Genomic DNA, 20960 nt, shown 5'->3' on the forward strand with positions numbered 1-20960 from the left:
ATCACGCTGCATCAGAAGCTCTTGGTTAGAGATTTGACAGTGGAGGAACAGACGTTCCGACTTTGCTGGAACCCGGCGCGCAAACGAGCAGGTATCCGACATATGTATGCTCCGGAAATTCCGCTGGGAATGGTTACAGCCTTGCCTCATGGTGGGGACTGGTCCCGATTGCTAGGCTGGGAAGAGGCTGGGGTTCAAATGCTGGGCGACTTGTATGAGGATGGTGCGTTGCTTCCATTCCAGGAGTTGCAGGAGCGGTTCGACCTTCCGCGAGGAGATTACTTGTTACATGCGGCGGTAACAGGCGCCATGCAAGACCACTGGGGTGAGGGTTTGCAGGAACCTGCGACGTCCATGGCGTGCCAATATACGATGATGGCAGCCGGGACCTTTAAGGCGGTAACCTGCCTGTACTCCAGAATGTTGCGGGAGGCCTTGCAGCCGCTCGCAGCTTTGAAAGCTAAATGGGAGTTGGACCTCCAAATGGAGATCCCTGATACAACTTGGGGTCAATTGCTGCGAAGGGCGCGGAAAAGCTCAAGGAACGCTAGGTTCCAGCTCATACACTTTTATATTATTCATCGGGCATACCTCACGCCTGGGAAAATACGGCAATACTTTGGGGTGGAACAGGCGGCCTTTCCCAGGTGTAACACAGTTGGGGCAGATCTGGGTCACATGCTGTGGGACTGCCCTGCCTTGGGGGAATACTGGCAGGAAGTTGGGAGGGCCCTGAATAATGCCACAGATAGGGAAATACAGTACACCAAAGCAGTGGGGGTCTTACATTGGTTTCCACACACGTCTAAAAATAAAAATACCAGCCGATTTATAGATTTGGGGCTGATCCTGGCAAAGAGGGAAATAACGAGGAATTGGAAGTCAAAAGTGGGACCCACGTATAAACGGTGGTATGGTGAATGTCTGCGGTGGGCAGCCTGTGAAAGCACTTTGAGGTACCAGATGGCTAGGAGGACTGATGATGAGAAAGCCATGGAGAGGGCTACAGCGTGGGAAATGATGGTGCAGGCGCTCCGGGATGATAATGATGAGAAGGAAGGAGAGGAGGTGGACTCGGTAGCAGCTGACCCCACCAACACACCTGGGAACACACCTTAGTGAATGTATAGGACCTCCTTGCACACACCAGACCTTAATTTAATCTGACTGGGATTATCACACAGCGCTGCCACAGGGGGTGGGGGGGGAGTTCGGGACTGTAAGAAGTTTGGGGGAGTGTGGTTGATGGCGGTGGGGGAGGGGCGAAAATTACAAAAGCAGTCCACTTCTTCCTGTGAATGTGACCACGGACATTGAACTGTGCAGCAGAGAATGGACTCAGCACGATGGCAGTTTAGTCTTCTTTCTGGAGACGTGCCTGGTATGGTGGGGGGAGAGAATTGTTAATGTGCCTTACTGCTATGCTTAATGGATATGCCATAAAGATATTGTCTGTACAATTATTTTGGTGTTGCAATAAAAACGATGTTACAAAAAAAAATGGCTCTCTTCCCTGTGGTGACTTTGAAGGGAGACTTAGAATACGTTTCAGCATGCCCTCCATCATCTTCATGGCCAAGGCATGGTGTCTTGCACTCTGTTCCCTATGGATGGATACAATGGCATTGATCTTCTTGGACATGTCTTGCAAAGATCTATCCATCATGTCCAACACCTGGCCCTGTCTGCCCACCACCTGAGAGATTTGCCACATGTCCTGCAGTGCTTTGGACAAGTCTAACAGGGTAGCCCCTATGGCACGCATGTCCTGCCTCACTACAGCCTGCTGTAGGAAGAAGTCATCTTCCCATTCACCACCATGGCCATCTGCTTGCCCCCTGAGCATTATACGGCCATGGATAAGACTGCTAGGTCCACCAGCAGGGGGGAGGGTGGCAGATGGTAGTCTGTGGACAGGAGATTGGTGCCCAGGAGATATCTGCTCCGCACCGGGGGTGGTACCTCCCTCAGATGTTGGATAAAATGCCTGGGATGCACTGTATAGGGAGGAGTATGTAGGGTATTCACCACCTCTGTCCTGGATGTGAGTGCTGTGAGAGAGTTATGTGTGTGCTGGGGTATGTGAGAGCTGTCACTGATTAGTGCACTGCTGAGGGCAGGCAATCATGTTGAGGCATTTTGCTGGGCGGGGAGGGGTGGTCTTACACATTTTGGCCAGTGAAACAAATGCTCTGGGCAGGGCTTCTGAATCCTCATCCTGTGTGAGAAGGGCCAGATAGTCTCCATTATCCTCCAATTCAGCAGCCTTCTCTGGTACTTCCTCCACCTCTTGGTCATTACTGGCAGATGAAATTGCTGCTTTCAAGAGTAGTGGATTCTGTCCTTCGATTGCCCATCACCCACCACTGGCGGAAGGTCTATTGTCCTTATTGTCCTCATTACCTGGAAAACAGAGGTTGCAACAGGATAAGTAATTGACCTAGTATAAGATGTGGTGCAACACAAGGGTGGACTCTACTATACTTTGTATCAACCGATGTACATGTGACCTGGTTTGGGTACACCTACACTTGACAGCTCACACCATAGAATTAAGGTGTTGAATGGGGATGCACAATGCAAAAGCAAACTTACCAGCTCCAGCCACAGCTCTGTTTTGCTTTGCGATCCTTCCTGATGTCAATGGCTGAACTTGGCTCCTCATAGGTGTAGCTGAAGAAGTGGCCCGAGATCTACCAGCTGGAGAGGGAAGTGACACCATACTTGATGATCCGCATGATTAATATGCAAACAGGCACACTTGACACTCACATAACTGAAATAGTATGTATGTAACTTTTTACACACAATTACAGATGCTATGTAGAAGGGTATTTGGATCTTTGGAATGATTTTGGAATCCATAATAGGGAAACCCTTTATGGCACTCTTACCTAATAAACAGGTGCGAGTGGTTTTAACTGCTGCAGCCAGGATGTCTTGGACACCCAAGGATGGTGTTGTCTGCAGCACTGATAGGATCCTGCAGCAGCTGTTACACACATGAACACAAACACGCGTACAAGAATATAATTGATATTTGAAAGAAGGGAATAATTATGCAGAATACCTCCACCTACCTTTGGTTACACCTTCATTGTTAGGCCCTTAATGCCTCATGAGTATGATGATGTATGTTGACCAATCTAAAGGAGTGTACATCATCATGCAGACCAGTTTAACATTTGCACTTCAGATCATATCATTGCTTTGGAGAGTTAATATGTGAGATGTCCAATAGTCAGGTATATTTTCTGGCATATATGTGCTTCCCTCCCCATGAAGTCACAATGCCCATTTAGAACTGGGAAATCACACATTTGTTATGTTTAATCTTTGTGTGACCTCTGTTAACATTATACATGTATGACATCATGATAAAACCTAGCTGTCAATGGATGATTTCTTGTCGTGCACACATTCTAACCTCATGTATTATCCTGTCACTTATATATGGGAATACGGTAGGAGAGAAGGCAAGCTGACATGTTATGTTGTTATGTTATGTTAAACAAATTTATAAGGCGCAACTAACACCATTAGGTTTCTTGGCGCCATAATGAAGAGAGCAGATGAAGGAACAAAGAGGTCGTTTATTTGTAGGATTCAGCGAAAAGAAAAGTTTTAAGGGAAGATCTGAATTTGGGGTACGGAGTGGACAGTCTGAGAAGCAGGGGGAGGGAGTTCCAAAAAGTGGGGGCCTGGAAGGAGAACTTGAGCCCGCCATGTTTCTTCCTCTTGTATCTGGGAGTGGTTAACAAGGCCAGTTGGGAAGACCGGAGAGTGCGAGGAGGGACGTAGGGTTGAAGGAGGGAAGAAATAAAGAGGGGGCCCTGACTGGCAAGGGATTTGAAAATAATACAGCCCAGCTTAAACTTGCAGCGGGCGGCAACCGGGAGCCAATGGAGGCTTTTTAGAAGGGGGCGGACGTGTTGATCTCTTGGGAGAAGATGGATCAGGCGGGCAGCCTGATTCTGGATCAGCTGAAGCCGCCTAAGTTGGTAGGCTGGGATGCCAACATAGAGCGCGTTGGCGTAGTCGAGCCTCGATATTACTAGCGCAAGCAGGGCCAGGGTAAGGGCCTCGGAAGTAAGAAGCCGGGAGATTTTCCTGATTTTCCTTAATTGAAAATGGCTGGAGGAGACTACTGCGCTGATCTGGGGCGTCATAGAGAGATCACTGCTAATGATGACTCCCAGACTTTTGGCACAGTTGGCAGGACGGGGTGGACTGCCGAGGCTGACAGGCCAGAGAGAAGAGTCCCAAGGGTTGGAAGAACCCCCGACAAGAACCAGCTCGGTCTTGTCGGGGTTGAGCTTCAGGTGGTTTGAGCTCATCCAATTGCTAATAAAGCATAGGGTGTTTTGGAAGGTGGCAATAGAATCAGCAGAGGAATCAATGTTGAAAATTAATTGTATGTCGTCAGCGTAGTTGAACGCTGTGACATTGAACTGTCGGAGGGCACGAATAAGTGGGGAAAGATACAAATTAAAAAGGAGGGGGGATAAGGAAGAACCTTGTGGGACACCACAGGTGAGTTTGACCTGGGAAGCAGAGAACTGGGATAGTCTGACAGCTTGATGGCGTTGGGTCAGAAAGGAGCGGACCCAGGCCAGGGCGGTACCCTGGATGCCGGCCTCCCCGACACGGTCGACCAGAATGTCATGACATACATATTATGGTAAAGTGTAGAAGCTTGTGTCTTTGCCGCTTACACTGGATTTGCATTGTTTAGCCACATGATATATATGTTTCACTTCTACAGCCACCTTAAAAAACTCATACACCCCTCCCAAAACAACACAACCTAACTGGCACCAGGCCAACCCTCATCCTCACCAAGTTCCATACATTTTGTGCCCTGTGATTTTCCTTGGGACTTTGCATATAATTAACTTACAATCCAGTTGTGGCTACTCCACTTCATATGACATAATATAGTCTATTATATACATACATACTGCACTAACTTACAATACATTTAATGTCATCCTTTCACTAGCCTATATGGTGTGATCTGATGTGCGGTAAAATGGCATTTATGGGCATATTGTGATGAGGGACAACAGTGATGTTGAACACATACAACCTACTGCGGACATAAAATCCACATTTTATGAGCTTTCAGGTACATCATTCCGGGGTTTACTTACCAGGGTCATGCATCTGCCCAGTGGGTGGGTCCTTACAAGATGTCACAGCCAACCTTGTAGCAGATGTCACTGTGAAGACTGGAATCCCAGACGACATCATTGGACCTACAAAGATAAGTGTGTTTGCCAGTTAACATTCCGATGCCACATGTGATGCACTCAATTTCAGAGTTCTGCCACTGTTGATGGAATACATTTAATGGCCCCAGTTCACAAAGGTAAACTGAGAAAAAATGTAACTTTCGGTATTCAAAAAGGGCATTTACTTCTCGTAAATGTCCTTTGTGAATAGCGAAAGTAGTAAAGTTAGACTTTCGGCTGAATTTACCTTTGTGAATTGGGCCCAATTTGTCCATCTATTGTCTGCTGAGAATGTAGGCTTTTGGACCATCTCCAGACCAGTTTTACTTACCAGTTTGTGAGGATGGTCTGGCTTGCCATGAATGATGTTGTTTCCTCCCAGAAGATGCAGGGACCTCTGCTACAGTTGATGACTGTACTCTGGCTGAAAGGGTCAATAATGGAGAACGCAGAATAGTCAGCAAAGAAAAAAAAGTACATGAGCAGCTTCTCAGCAATGTCCTCACTGCACCTACATGCTAACAGTAATGCTAAGTGCAGCTGGTGCAGGTAGGAGCAGTGGGGCTGTGGGGAGTCATGGCTAGGCAAGGGAAAAGAGAAAGACGATGGAATAGGGTAAATCAATTTTTAAAAAATGTAACAAATGTCACTTTTCTTGTGCTCGGTGATGTGGAGAGCACAAAATAAAGTGGTCTTGATTCATCTTTAAAAAAAATCCCTATTACATTGTCTGTCATTTTCCCTGCACCCCCACCCACCGTTCTTACCTGCCCAGACCACAGCTGGCTAAGTGGAAAGGGCGCTTTGTCTATTGCTATTTACCAGTAATAGGTATAAATGCCAGCAGTGCTGGGCCCATGCTTATGATAGTGGGAATGGAATTTATCATTTCCATATCGAAGGATTCTGGTACTTGTGGTGCAACATACAGAAGGAGACACATGAGGTTCTGACTCACTATGTTTTTTTAATATATTTGGGACAACTTCCTTAGTTTGTGGTGCAACACAGACCATTTATATCCATATTTTTGTAAGCACAATTACCTGGTACCACATTACCTACATCACTCACAGGCAGCCCATGGAGCATATGGGGGTGTATGGTATTGAGGACATCCTCCTTTAGTGTTCGGAGATGGAGGCGGGTTCGGGTTGTACTCCCAGGAGATTTCTGGCCTCCTCAATCCTGGCGTACTTCTCCTTCACCCGCCTCTTCTCGTTTTGACACTTCTTCTTTATGTCATTGACAGTGCAGACATCCTCCCCCAATGCTGTGACTGCAGTGGCTAAATGCTGCTATAAGGCAGCCTTCTGTGTCCCACTGGTGCTGTAAGAGGGGAACTATGCAGCCATTTTGGTGCCTCAGAACAAACTCCAAGATCATGGTGGTCTCCTCCTCTGTATAATTTTTCTTCCTCCTCTGGTGTAGCATTTTCCTGAAGTAATGCACAGAAGAGTCAGGCAGGAACTCTATGTGGCCAAACCTGGTCCTCGTTTGTGTGCTGCTCTTATAAAGTTTGTAGTTTAGTTGTAGTTCAGTTGACACCACCTGCAAGGTGGTGTCAATTGACTTCATCCAGTCCAAACTGGGGAGTATGGTAGGCACTTGCACAGGTGTTTAGCATTGAAGACAATGACCATCCGGCCTGAGTGCGGAGATTACGGCCCAAGTGGGGAAATTATAGCTTGAGTGGGGAGATTCTGGCCCGAGTGCGGACATAAAGATACGAGTTGGAAATGACTTCTGTGAACACCAAAAGTCTTAAGTGACTTCTGTGAATACCAAAAGTCGTAGAGTTAGACTTTTGCCTCAGATTACCTTTGTGAAGCGGTCCCTAGCTCTATAGATAGGCAACACCCCCAGAAACCCACAGAAGTAATTCAACAGAGTATAGAAGAGTAAGGTAACCACTTACAAGAAGTAAGAAGGGAAAAAGGACCAGCTGACACGTATTTCGTCTCCTGTGGTGGTTCACAGGCCTGGGGCTTCTTCAAGGTGTTTCTACAGTTATCAGTTCCCATGGTAGTTAATACGTGTAAATGTGTCTAAAAAAGGTAGTTCTGAGAATCAGAATAAGGATTACCTTGGTGCGATTGTGCTAACAAGATTAATAGGGGAATGAGTACCAGTAACCAGTGTGACAAGTACTGGTCTAATTTTGGCAAGAGGGAATCTGAGGTCGGTCACTGTGTTCGAAAGACAACAAGCATTGATAATGCATCAGTTTCGCCTATGTAGTGAATAAATAGATGTTTTCATCAATCATTGTCGGGGAGAAGGAAAGAGCACCCTGACAGAAAACACGAGATTGGAGAGGATGTAGTGCAGCTGCCAGAGCTGCTGACTCGAGAGCTGGAGATCAAGGTTCGAGTCTTGACAGTGACGTGAATTATCCTGTGATTTTATGCAAATCAGTTCATCTCTCCAGGTGATAAATTGTTCTATAAATATGGTGAAAGAGTAAAAGGCAAAGCTTTATGAAAAAACAGTCCCACCAAAGCGAATGTTAACAGTATTTCGGCGGCAGGAAACTGATAGGAGCAGCTGACGAGGAACAAGCATTGGTAAATGCAGGAAAATATGCTGCAGCCAATAGAAATGGAGAAATGGTAAGTGGCATGCACATGAATTATTGAGAAGCCAGGAAAGAGAGGAGGCGGGATGTAAGTCCCTTTTGAGTTTATATTAAAACAGTAGATTTCTCACACACAGTGCAAACGCTGTGCAGGTGAAACCTAAAAATCACTGCTGTAATTCAGGAGATTGCTCAGTGGACTATCCCCTGCACAACAGCAGTGATTTCATTCTTCTTCTCAATCCTAGTAAGAGAAAGCATCAACTGAAGCATGGGCCACAAGTATGTTTAATTAACAAATGTCACAAGAGACTTAAGTATCAAAGCAGTCAGTTACTAAAGGATGCGTGGTAACAGTTACATACCCCATATATGCTTCCCCAAATTACTGAGACAACAAATTAAGAAGAAGGAAGAGAGGAGAATGTTTTTGATGCTCTTAGTTTTGGTGGAAAACAGCCGGAGTACGCCTGCAGGTGTCCCTCAATAAGGCACAATGCTGGCAGCTTCAAAGGTGATAGGGACACATGTTGATGATGCACAAGTGGGCAGTGTCAGACCAGTGGCTAAAAGCAAGGGGCTAACGGATGGTTTGTGGTGCTGACAAGGAGAGACTTGCTCCACCACTCCAGACTATGTCTCTAGACCATGCGGTCATTCAGCTGCTACAAGTGCCGGATGGATTAGGCTTGCAGACCGACTATTACACAGGATAGGTCAAGACACACAGTGGATCATATGAAAAGACAATTGGACTAGAATCCTGTGGTGACACTGAGTAAAAATTCATTATAACGAGTGGAAAAAGAAAAATGGTGCAAAGCAGATATCTCCATTTTTACTTTAGTCTTAGAAGTGTGGCAGAAGCTTTGCATTTATACAATAACAAAAAAAATCTTAAATCAATTACAATTTTTGCCTTAATGTAACTGTAATTTCAGTAGCGATTTTCCTCCCCATGCTGACTGCGCCCAAAGGAAGTGTCCACCTTTGAAGTTCAGAGCCCGTTGATGTTGATTGCACAGATTAAACGTGTGCTTTCTTGTATCAATCTGAAGGTCATCTTCACCCTCTCTCCTGATCTTAGACAGAGCACCTGTGTAACTCCTTTATCTATATCACATGATCTCCATTGGAAGACCTATACATTTTTGTCGTTTCGGCCGAGTAGCTTTCACTCATTTGGCTAGGGGGTCCCCTTGTCACACAACTCTGCGATTTGCGGATATAGCACTTACTTTGTTTACATTTTCTATTATCATCATCAGTCAAAGTCTTACATAGGGATGGTGATGTTAGCTTTAGAAGAGGAAACGTTCAACTTACTGAAAACTACCTCCATGCAAGCCCATCCAGTTACATCATTCACAGTCTGGTACTAGTGGGACATTTCCAAAATGAAAAAAGTGAATAAACAAGAAAAGGCGTTTACGGGAACAAATTTGAACAAAAGCCGAACAGGACTCAGCCCAATGCCAACCACATCAGGAAAATATGTACAATGTCAAGTCCATACCAAACCTTACAAGCCAATCTGAACAGGAAAGCCTTCCATATTGACCAAATGGACCAACATCAGGGTTATATTTATAAGGGGATAGCACCACCAGAACGTAACTTTGAGCACGTTCTGGTGGCGCTATGCCCATCTCCATATTTACAAAGCGTTGTTAAGCCCTTTTTGTGGCTTATCGCTGCCTTGTAAATACGGCCCCTTTACACACATCACTTAGCATGAAAGGGACATGCAATAGGTGTTGCTGTGGGTGTTCCACTGCAGCACCCATTGTTTTTTTATGTTGCCCCAGATTTACAAGGAGGTGTAATTCTGAGGCAGCACCAAACACTAACGCCATGCAAGAGCAGGCATTAGAATGGGGAAACGAGAGAAATACTTTTATTTCTCCTAATGTTTGCTTTTTGTGAGTTGGATAAACACAATCAGGCCACATTACATGTGTATTGAAGCTGACTAGCATTGTCTGATTTGATCAATGAGTGGTGTGCCAGAGTATCAAACCTAATTGCTGGGCACCTAGGGTTATCTTGAATCTGGCCCAGATCCACTTCCCACCTCGAATCAAGTACAAACACTTCCCACCCAATGTAGCAGGTCTGAAAGAAAAATTGCACACATGCCATACATGCCATGGGATGAAAAAATTAATTAACAAAAGAAAATAACTGGGCAGCAAAAACTACAACAGCGTTGTACTGGAAAAGTGTAGATACCATCCCTATCAATTTGTGGTATATGTGTTTATGTAATTTAATGGCAATGGGGAATCAGACTAACAGTATATTGGAAACAATATTAGAGTTTAAATCCTGTGCTAGCTTATCTTTCAAAGGGAGCCCCTTCTGCAGTTTACTCACCCATATTTCTGAATCTCTTTACATTTTTAGGCAGAATTGGGGGGGGGATAGATGCTTGAACTAAAACAAGACATCTACAGGGCATGTTTACAATGCAATGTCGGTGCACAAAGCTGTGCCAAATTAGGCAGCGCCGTGCTCTGACATTTCCGAAAAGCAGGGATCCACCGTATTTATAACAATATTGTGCACCACTTAGTCTTCCCTAGTGCTGGCACTAAAAATGATCTGCCTAGCGCCAATGCAAGCACCCTTGCACTATAGTGCAAGGGTGCCTGCGTTGCATGGAATGATTGTTCATGTGCAGGACCTGTAAGCCTGGGTTGAAAAAAAGCAGTTGATATCAATATAAGAAGCTGGATTTCACATTATGTGTAGCACCGGGGATAATACAGTTGTATTAAGACAAATGGTGGAACATTATATGAGGTGGAAGACTAACATCAATTCTTACTTCATCGATTTTACAAGTGCTATTGATAAAGTAGACCAGAATTTACTTTGAAGTTACGAGCATAGTATTCTGAAACTTATTACTGCAGTTCATACCGTTCCTTCTGTGCAAGTTTTAGCAGGTTCTAGTCGAGAATATCCCATGAAATTTACCACGGAACACAATCTCAAACATGGATGCATACTTGCATTGCCTTTATTTTCCCTGTACATTAATGGAGTATTCACAAGGTGCTTGTCCGCTACCAGTAATTATGTATGCAGACAAAATTGTCCTGTAGGGTATGACTCCACAGTATGCAACAACAAATAATGCCCTGGTTACTTACCAGTAATCTTAATTACCCTTAGTCCATCTAGTCCTTGTCACAGTCATTACAAGGGAGATGATGTTGAATCACAGCAGGAACAAAGTAGGAGGATCCTGAAGCCAGCCCCACCCACCCTGCTTGGGTGCCATTAATGGGCCTGGCAGTCCTCGCTCATCTTGTAAATATTCAAATCATGATAAAGTGAAAGGCATTGAGATGAAATTGCATGATATAGAAGTATTCACTGAGTGGTGCAGATTATGGGAAGAGCAGAATGTGTCAAAGGATTTTTAGTGCTTAGAGTAGGACTTTGAGCGGAGTAACTTCTAGAACTCTGAATAACCTACACCAGAGAAGAGGAGAGTACTTTTGCTAGGAGATTGGATGTGGTGGGGTGGTGAGGGGAGTCGACAGACAGAAGTGTGAGGAACTTCAGGAGCGTAAATCAAGGCCTCTGAGGTCAGTATAGAATCACCAAGATTAGTTGGATTTAACCCATAACTTTTGACTGGGGGAGAATGTTTGCATTGTCAGCATTCCGTCCATCATTTGTTTTGTGTAACACTTTTCACCCTAAGTGGGATGGGTATGCCCAGACGTGGGTCCCTTGCTCACTGTGCCACTGGATTCAAGCTAGCCTGGCTGAAGAAGGGTGACATACCCTGAAACCGGTCCCAGGATGCTTGTTTTCGGTCTTGGGAAGACCTGTTTTGGCAATTTGGTCTGGACTGTTCCCATGGGGCACAGGGTCAACACTGATTTGCATATGGCTGGCTGGGTCCAAACTGGGGTGGCGTAGTGGGGAAAAGAACAATGGATTTAACCCAGATCTTTTGACTGGGCGAGAATGTTTGCATTGTCAGCATTCTGTCCATCATTTGTTTGCTGTAACACTTTTCGCCCTAAGTGGAATGGGTATGCCCAGACGTGGGCCCCTTGCTCACGGTGCCACTGGATTCAAGCTAGCCTGGCTGAAGAAGAGTGACATACCCTGAAACCAGTCCCAGGATGCTTGTTTTCGGTCTAGGGAGGTCCTGGTCTGGCAGTTCGGTCTGGACTGTTCCCATGGGCACAGGGGTAAGACTGATTTGCAGATGGCTGGGTCCAAACTGGGGTGGCTTCGTGGGAAAAAGAACAATGGATTTAACTAAGATCTTTTGACTGGGGGAGAATGTTTGCATTGTCAGCATTCCGTCCATCATTTGTTTACGGTAACACTAGGAGGACCGCAGCAGCATTGGTTGCTGAGAGGCGAGGTAAGGTAGCGTATCTGTCTAAAATTGCCTTGAGCGACCGGTGTTCCAGTAGAGAATACACTGTAAAGGATGTGAACCGCATCCGCAGTTACAAACCGATTTGACTTGAGCAAAGGTCTCGATGGACCTGTTGCAAAGGAAGAGCTGAGATCAAGGTGTCTTGACTTCTGGCTTGCAAACCACCTCTTTTTCCGTCCCTAGATCTAGTTTTCTCTAATAGTACTTCTATTGGTATAGAGACTCTATAGGTATAGAGACTCCCTGCCCTTTGGTGTACCATCCCATCACCATACCATACCATCACCACCATCACCACCACCACTACCTGCTCTGTACTCCCTGCTTTGTCAAAGCATGTCTGAGTGGTAGAGCGTTCGCAGTGAAAATGGACAAAATGTGGAATGCCCTGCCTGGGAACTTCCGCCAGGCTGATTCAGAGACCTGTTTCAGAAAGGCCTTGAAGACTTGGCTCTTTAGGGTTGACTAGGCTTGGGTTTCAGTACCTTAACCTCTCTGCACGTAATGCCTGCTGCTAGAGCGTCGGGACACCTCTGTTTGAGGTAGATGTTGCGCTATACAAGCTCCAGTATTATTTTGCATGCCAGAAGTGAAGACGCCTTGATCTCAGCGCTTCGTTTGCACCAGGTCAAACAACGGTCGCTCGAGGCAATTTTAGACAAATACGCTACCTTACCTTGCCTCTCAGCTCCCGCTTAGGACACGCTGCTGCAGTCCCCTTTTGTATCGCTTTGTTCGCCCTAAGTTGGCAGGGTATGCTCAGACGTGAGTCCCTTGCTCACTTGGCCACTGGATTCAAGATAGCCTGGCTGATGAGGATTATGAATCCGAAACCGGTCCCAGGATGCTTGTTTCCGGTCCAGGGAAGACATGGCTTGGCAGTTCGGGATGGACTGTTCCCATGAGGCACAGGGTCAGACTGATTTGCATATGGCCATGTCTGAACTGGGGTGGCTGAGTGAGCTAAAGAATGTTGATGGATTAAACCCATATCAGTTGACTGGGGGTGAGTGTTTGATTTGCTCAAACGCTCCGTCTATCATCCCCTTTTGTATCGCGCAGTCCCCTAGAGGCATGTTTTTCTTATGGCAATTTTACTCAGGCATGTAACACTGGGTCCTGATGATGATCTCAAAAATGTTTAAAAGGGATCGAAATGTCGTCGACTCTATGTACATCGTAAATGCTTCTCTAATTAATATTACTCATGTGTAACAGTGTCCCAATACATTTCTGCTTGTGCTATTTGAATGTATGACATACAAGCAATTTGCTCTGCCTGAGCCTCTCTTGTTTTGCTGCATTATGTTTATGCTCTATATACACACTTAGGAGGATGCAGACTTGTGTCCCACTTTATTGTTTCTGTTTTTCATTTTACAAATTAAAAGCGTTCTTGTCCGGCTGGACAGCTTTAAATATATTACTTCCTCTGGGTCTACATTAATCTCTCCTTACATCTATTGTTCTTGTTTAGGGACCACTGCGTTTAAAACTTGTAACTACCCAAGGTCCCTGACCAAGTGAATTGGGTTCCCTTGTCCTCTATAGCACAGTATAGGTCAAAGGTACAATCCTGCCCACTGGACAGTATGCACAGATAACACCATGTGGCCCTCAACTTCCAAACAAAGACCATCCAGAACCTGCTCCTTCAATAGCAAGGTCTGCAGAACAGACTGAAGGTGACTGATTCTCTCCTTTGGTAAAAAGACTCTTGCCAGGTCTCTTCAGCATCAAACTCCTATATACACTAGATCTTGAGTTGAGGTCAATTGGCGTTTGGGCAAATTGAGAAGTCTCAGCTGGCTAAAGTCAATTTAATCTGTTCCCAAAACCTAACAAGTATGGAAAGATGTGAATCCTCTATAAATGGAGATGAGCTGCTACCGGAGATATCATCTTTGTGGACACCTTTTTGGCTAGTTTCAAGGCAAAAGAAAATACCTTGAACCAGCACTGCTGGTCCTGAACTGCAAATCTCAAGTACCTGCGTTGATGCTGGCAATTCGAATATGGGAATATGCATCCATCAGATACAGTGTAATAAGAATGTGATTTTGAGGAATTAATGGGATACACCTCTGTAGCATCTCCATCTAAAATCTGATGGTCCTGATGAATGGATTTAGTGTTTACAGATCTATCACCAGCCTATAACCCCCTGATGACTTTGGCCCCTTTCTTGTATGGGGACTTAAAGAATTGATCTCACCCTTTAAAAATCTAGGACCCCTTTCAGTAGGGCTTCTTTCCTGGACGGATATCAAAGCAAAGGAGTACGACTGGTCCCTGCAGATTTTGGGTCTGTGGAGAAGTCTTTTCCGTAACCCTTTGTGATTACCTGAAAAACCCATCTGTCCGACGAAATTTCTTGCCACTGAGAAATGAACTGCATAAACCATCCTCCTACGTGTAATGGTGATATTTTTTCTCAGCATAGTCAGGGGAGCTAACTCTTGACATTCACCTCTTGTTTCTGCTTTCAAAAAGATTTGAAAGAAGATTTTACCTGGAACTTTGAGGACCGTTCCTGATTCTGCTATGTCCTGGAAGGCTAGTTGATGGAGATTATGATTTGATTCAACGAACTGACACCTCTACAGGATTGTGGCTAAGAAGATAACACATTTTTCTGTATTTTGGAAATACAGTGGAGCCTATCCTCCAATTCTGCCCCAAAGAGTCTGGAATCTTCAAAAGGCATTTTGAGTGCAGAAGATCTCTGGGCTGGATCAGGATTCCAGTCTTTCAGATATACGTTTCTTCTCACAGACACAGAAGCCCCACTTGTCAAGGCTGCCGTTCTCACCACATCAAACAAGATATCAGAGAGGTTCTTAATCTGATGCTCACCATCCTCCAGAAGAGGGGTTTAATACAATTGTTCCTCAACGGCCATTAACAAATTCTTAAAGTAAGTAATCAGAGATTGAGTTGATTAGGCTCCATAAATCCCAGCCCCCAAGGCTACATGCGAACCTCAAAATACTTTTTGCAGTGCAGAATCCACTTTTTTTGTCAGGAGAAACCTTCAGAATATTCACCTCCACCAGAGAGGAGCAGCCTACCAGATTTTCAACCACTAAATCCTCATGTACGTTATTGGGTGACACAGTTTCTATGTTTTCCAAAGGGCAAAGTTTAGCCATAAAGCACTGCAAAATTATCATATCAGGGTCTTTCCTTTCCAATTTGACAATATCCAGAATGAACTGATGAATGGGCAAACCCATATTAGATGACCATTGAAGTTGTCGCAGTAGGAAGTCATCTTAAGTTCCAGCCCTCTCTATTACTGGGAAATTCTGATTTATTCTGATTTGAGCTAATAAGTCCCCCATCATCCCCTCCAAAAACATATTTGCCCTTTAAATCCAATGAGGAGGAAGGGAGCTCATCCTCAGAATCAAAGTCATCAGAATCATGAACAATCTCTGCAATCCATTTTCCCTGGTACTGCAGAGGATGTACCTTCTCTGAAGACTTAGGGCCAGATGTAGGTCGGTCGGTAACAGCCGAAAATCGGTATTTTCGGCCGTTACCGATCAGTAAATAGGTGATAGGTATGTAGGGGGCAATTATTTTACCGAATCGGTAAAATTACCGAATCGGTAATTTTACCGTTTCGGTAAAATAAAAAATCGGTAAATTTACCGAATGTGAGCCACCCAGATGTAGGTGGAACTCTTCAGAGTCCCAGCGGCCTTACCAAATCGGTATTTTACCATCAAATCCAATTTGATGGTAAAATACCGATTCCAGTGTGGATGCACATGTGTACATGCACACCTATGCCATGTGACAGGCAGACCCGCCCTTAGGGCATGTATGCCTGCCACATGGCACCCGAGCCTGTTTTGGGGTTGCCAGAGGGTGTCAAAGTGACACCCCCTGCACCCTTGTGAAAATCGGTATTTACCGATTCGGTAAATACCGAATCGGTAATGCCCATTCATTCCTATGGGCTTCAAAGCCCATAGGAATGAATGGGCATTACCGATTCGGTATTTACCGAATCGGTAAATACCGAAATCATCCGATTCGGTATTCCAGCACATCTGGAATACCTACATGTCCACCCCATAGATTTACCGATTTTTAATTACCGAATCGGTAAAATTCGGTAATTAAAAATCGGTAAATCTATTTCACCTACATCTGGCCCACAGTATCCTAATTCTTTCCTTCTCATGCTGCCTAGAATGTCTCCTGGTCTTCGGTGGAGGGGAAAATGATGGTGAAAAGTAAGGAGAAGGAAGGTATACATTCTTTTCTCCATATTTGCTCATGACTGCCCAACAAGCTATACACAGGAACAAACTTCCAATAACCAAAGAATGCTGCCTAACACCATAAGAATGCAATTCATTGCTTAACTTTAGGTGTTTAAATAACCAGGAATGGGTGAGCTCATCCCCTGGGACCGAAATGAAAACCCACACATGCTCTGGCCAAATCAGCCTCACTGCTCATGCACAGTCTCAGCAACGCATCTCGGTCGTGACATCAGACTCCCTCTGCTCACACACAAGGATGAAGAGCGAGAGGAGCCATGTTGCCATTCCCTGAGCCCAACACAGAAGGGGAACTTCTTGAGGTCACTTCTAAGCGTTTGATCAAGCCAACCTCAATCCCAGCTTCCCTACTCCCATGGAGAAGGCTAAAACCCTACCAGGGGCGGCCTTAGGCATGTGCAAGCTGTGCACCTGCACAGGGCCACCAAACACCAGGGGCCACCACGCCAATATTTATCCTTAATATAATAATCCTCTGAGGATGGATACATATTTGCGTGGCAGCCCCTGGCAGGGATTTGGCGGCCTCGGCTCTGTTCCACTTCCAAACACCCCCCCCCCTCTTCACTGGCCTCCGCGCTCCGCCCCGCCCGGACCCCCTCTTCCGGGGCCCCCTACCTACGCTCCCTGCCCAGGGCCGCCATGAGCCTAGAGCCGCCCCTGACCCTACTAAGCCTTGCAGAGGAGGGTTGCTAAACCCAAAAATGGCCCAATCCCAGCAGGAACCTCCCTTGTCTTCGTCCCAGTGTAGGAAACAAAACAGGAGGAGCCAGAAGTGCCAGCCCATTTTATGGCACCCAGCAGGGTGGGTGGGGCTGGCTTTGGGGTCCTCCTGCTTTGTTCCTTGTGTTAGATAACATCACCTCACTTGTAATGACTGGGATGAGGATGAGTGTTGTAGCTGGTAATGCCATAATAATGATTTTATATTCTCATAAAAACTGAGGATACATTTATAAAAAGTCGTAATCTTCATTAACGGCACAGACAAAACACAGTGTAAATGGGTGGTCTCACAAACTGCAGTCAAAATGGTCTGCTCTTAATGTATTTGGACATAACCATTAAAAGAAAACCCTGGTCTATTCTCGCCACACCAACGGAAAAATGCCACTGCTACAGGTTACTGCCTTATTGTGATTTTTTGCTGAAATGCTAACATAAAATGTTAAATCTCCTATAATTTTCTATAACGAAAAAATGCCTGCTATTAGTTATACGGTATTAAAGTCACTGACAGGTATGATTTTCAAGGTGCTCCTTCCACTTTTTAAATTTTACCCTGAAAATCATGCTTGTCATAAAGACCCTCGGCATTAAGGCAATAACAATGGCATTGGGATTAACTGTATTAAACACACATGCTATGCTCAGATAATCTGTTATATCCTTGAATTAAACTCTTCGTTACCTAATACTATTCGAGTCTTTATCTGTTCTGAATGACACAGGGAACGAACGAGTTTTAATTTAATAAAGCCAATGCCTAATCAATGGTGCGATTAGGGCTCAACCTGAATGATATCACATTTAACCAGTCTCCGTTACAATACAAGAAATGTTTAAAATATATTGTAAAAAGCAGAGTATTCTTCATGATTATAATCATTGCTTCAATATCAATATTCCTAACCTTGTGTTTAATATTAATATTTGTGGTCAAATGCACTACTAATCTAGCTGCAAAATTAGATTGAGAAGTCAGAAGATGTTTCAATAATTTAAAGTCTGGGTGCATCCAAAACATACATACATACACGATTGTCCAGCACACCAGAAGATACTATCTGTATATTTTGTAAATATCCACTATTGAATTTGAAACATTGCCTTTAACTGTTGCCCAGGCTTGGGACACGCTAGGCTGACATTTTGCACTACAGTAGTCACAAATTCAACACCAAATTTATGTAAATGATATTCGATTCTGAGAATGGACCGATGCATTCAGTTCACAACATACTGAATCACAGAGGACCACAGAACAACTTGTCTAATTAAATATTCATTAAGCAGGTAGGTTGCAATTTTTATCCCTCTGCTACTGGCTGCAATTATAGTGATTGTGGTCTTCAAGGGGCAGCATACTATCATCCCTGTGATTGTATTCCAAAATGATTTTTTTTTTCTTGAATTAGCCTGTAATCCTTAAAAGAAATTATTCCAATGTAAAAAAAATTCCAGTATTGGAAACTTTAAGGGGAGTATGGAGTGGTCCCTTGAACATCTAATGGCTCCTCTCGAGGATGCCACCATGATTCTAAAAGGGAAAAGGGTCACAATGGCATGTTTTCGTCTTTGTAAATCAGTTACCACCCCCTTTGAGGTGCTTGTAACTTTTCAGTGGTTTGTAACTGAAAATACTGTTGCAAGTCATTGAAAAATACTATACGTTTTATCAATTTGGAAAAAAATTCCACTTTCAAGCCTCTTCCAAATTGCGATTTGGTATGTCACATAACACATTTTATTTAAAAAAAAATGTGACTACATGCAAAATGAGTTTTCTACTTTCCAAATAAGAATTTAGTGGTCTCAAGCACAGTGATGTCGAGAATGGCCTCAAATTTTACAAGTATCTGTTATGTAATTTCTATGTTTTTTAAACACTTGCATCAGAAATCAATGTCTTTTATAACTAATTTTATGAGCTTACATTTTTGAGTGAATAAAGAGTATGATAAATTATGAAAAGTTAAAAAATAAAATGACTTGAGAATGATATATTGAATTAAAAAAATATTGAATATATATGTGATGTAGTTTCTCTGCTAATCACTGACACTGACCCCGTATGTTGTATTGCAGCTCAGTTTTCTTTCGTACTTTCCTGATTCTTCCCAGTACACTTGAAGTGCAGTACATCAGACGCAGACTGGCGAGACCATTGCACGTAGTCAGATAAATGTAGGAGGATTACTGATGATGGAAGCAGATACGGACAGAGATGGGTGCTCCTCCTAAACCTGCGACTAAAGTAAAGAACATGGGGGTACTGATCGACAATAGATTAACACTCTGTCAACAGACAAATGCCATTGTATTAGCCTCATATTTTCATATAAAGAAAATAAGGAAAATACTTCCTTATATCCCGGCGGATACTAGGAAAACAGTAGTCACATCTCTTATTCAATCCAAATTGGACTACTGCAACAGGCTATATTTGAATACCCAGAAGCAGTGTCTAAAGAAGCTCCAGATGGTGCAAAACTCTGCGGCACATCAACTGCTTAATCTTCCCAGGCATAAAACTGTATCCAATGAAATCTGTAATTTGCACTGGCTTCCGGTACTTCAGCGCATTAAATTCAAGGCGCTGTGTTTTGCCTACAAGGCCTTGAATCATACAGGTCCTGCTTTTCTTCAGAATCTTTTCGTGTGGTACCAACCAACTCGACATCTTCGGTCGACGGGGGCAAGACTTCTGTCAGTGTCTAGAATTCGGACTTCACATTGGGGTGGCCTTGGTTTTCATTACGGAACATCTAAACTTTGGAATTCTCTTCCACTTGAGCTTAGGAATGCAAACTCCTTAACTGGCTTTAGGGCAAACTTAAAAACCTGGCTGTTCCATGGCTAGGCGCACATAAGGTTTATTGTAGTCCTCAGCGCCAAGACACCATTGGGTATTTGCGCGCTTTTATAAATCTCATTAACATACTCATCTCAAAAATGTTTTTGAGCCAGAACCTGCCATTGAGGATAACTCAAGAAGCTATAGATGCCGCCAGCTGGAAGGAAGCTGGACTTATGGAAAGTGCTTCATTAGGAGACGGCCCAAGGACTGAAGGACCCATTGTGATATTTAAGAATTGGAAGAACTGTTTGAAGTTCTATTCCTCATCTCTCTCTCCTTTTATGTAAGATGTCTTCACTTGTGTTGGTTATATTTAGACTATAAAGAAGCATTGCTAAGGTGGCCCATTGTTTGAATCCTATGTTTATGTAGATGTCTTAGCAAACATTAGGAGATGATGGACGGAGCGCTGAAACTTTACAAACACTATCCCCCAGTCACGATCTGGGTTGAATCCATCATCATTCTTTAGCTAACTTTGTCACCTCAGTTCAGACCCAGCTATATCCAAATCAGTCTTGACCCTGTGCCTCATGGAAACAGTCCAGCCCAATGAATGATTTGCATATAGCTGTGTCTGAACTGGGGTGGCAAAGTGATCTAAAGAACGATGATGGATTCAACCTAGATCTGTGACTAGGGGTGAGTGTCTGAAAAGTTTCAGCGCTCCGTCCATCATCTCCTTGTGTTTGCTTTGTTCGCCCTAAGTTAGCAGGGCATGCCCAGACCTGGGTCCCTTGCTCACTTTGCCACTGGATTCAAGCTAGCCTGGCTGATGAGGGCTGTTAGCCTGAAAACCAGACCCAGGGTGTTTGTTTCCTATCGAGGGAAGACATGGTTTGGCAGTTCTTGCTGG

Source organism: Lissotriton vulgaris, chromosome 2_1, assembly GCF_964263255.1.
Source record: "Lissotriton vulgaris chromosome 2_1, aLisVul1.2, whole genome shotgun sequence".
Classification (NCBI taxonomy): domain Eukaryota; kingdom Metazoa; phylum Chordata; class Amphibia; order Caudata; family Salamandridae; genus Lissotriton; species Lissotriton vulgaris.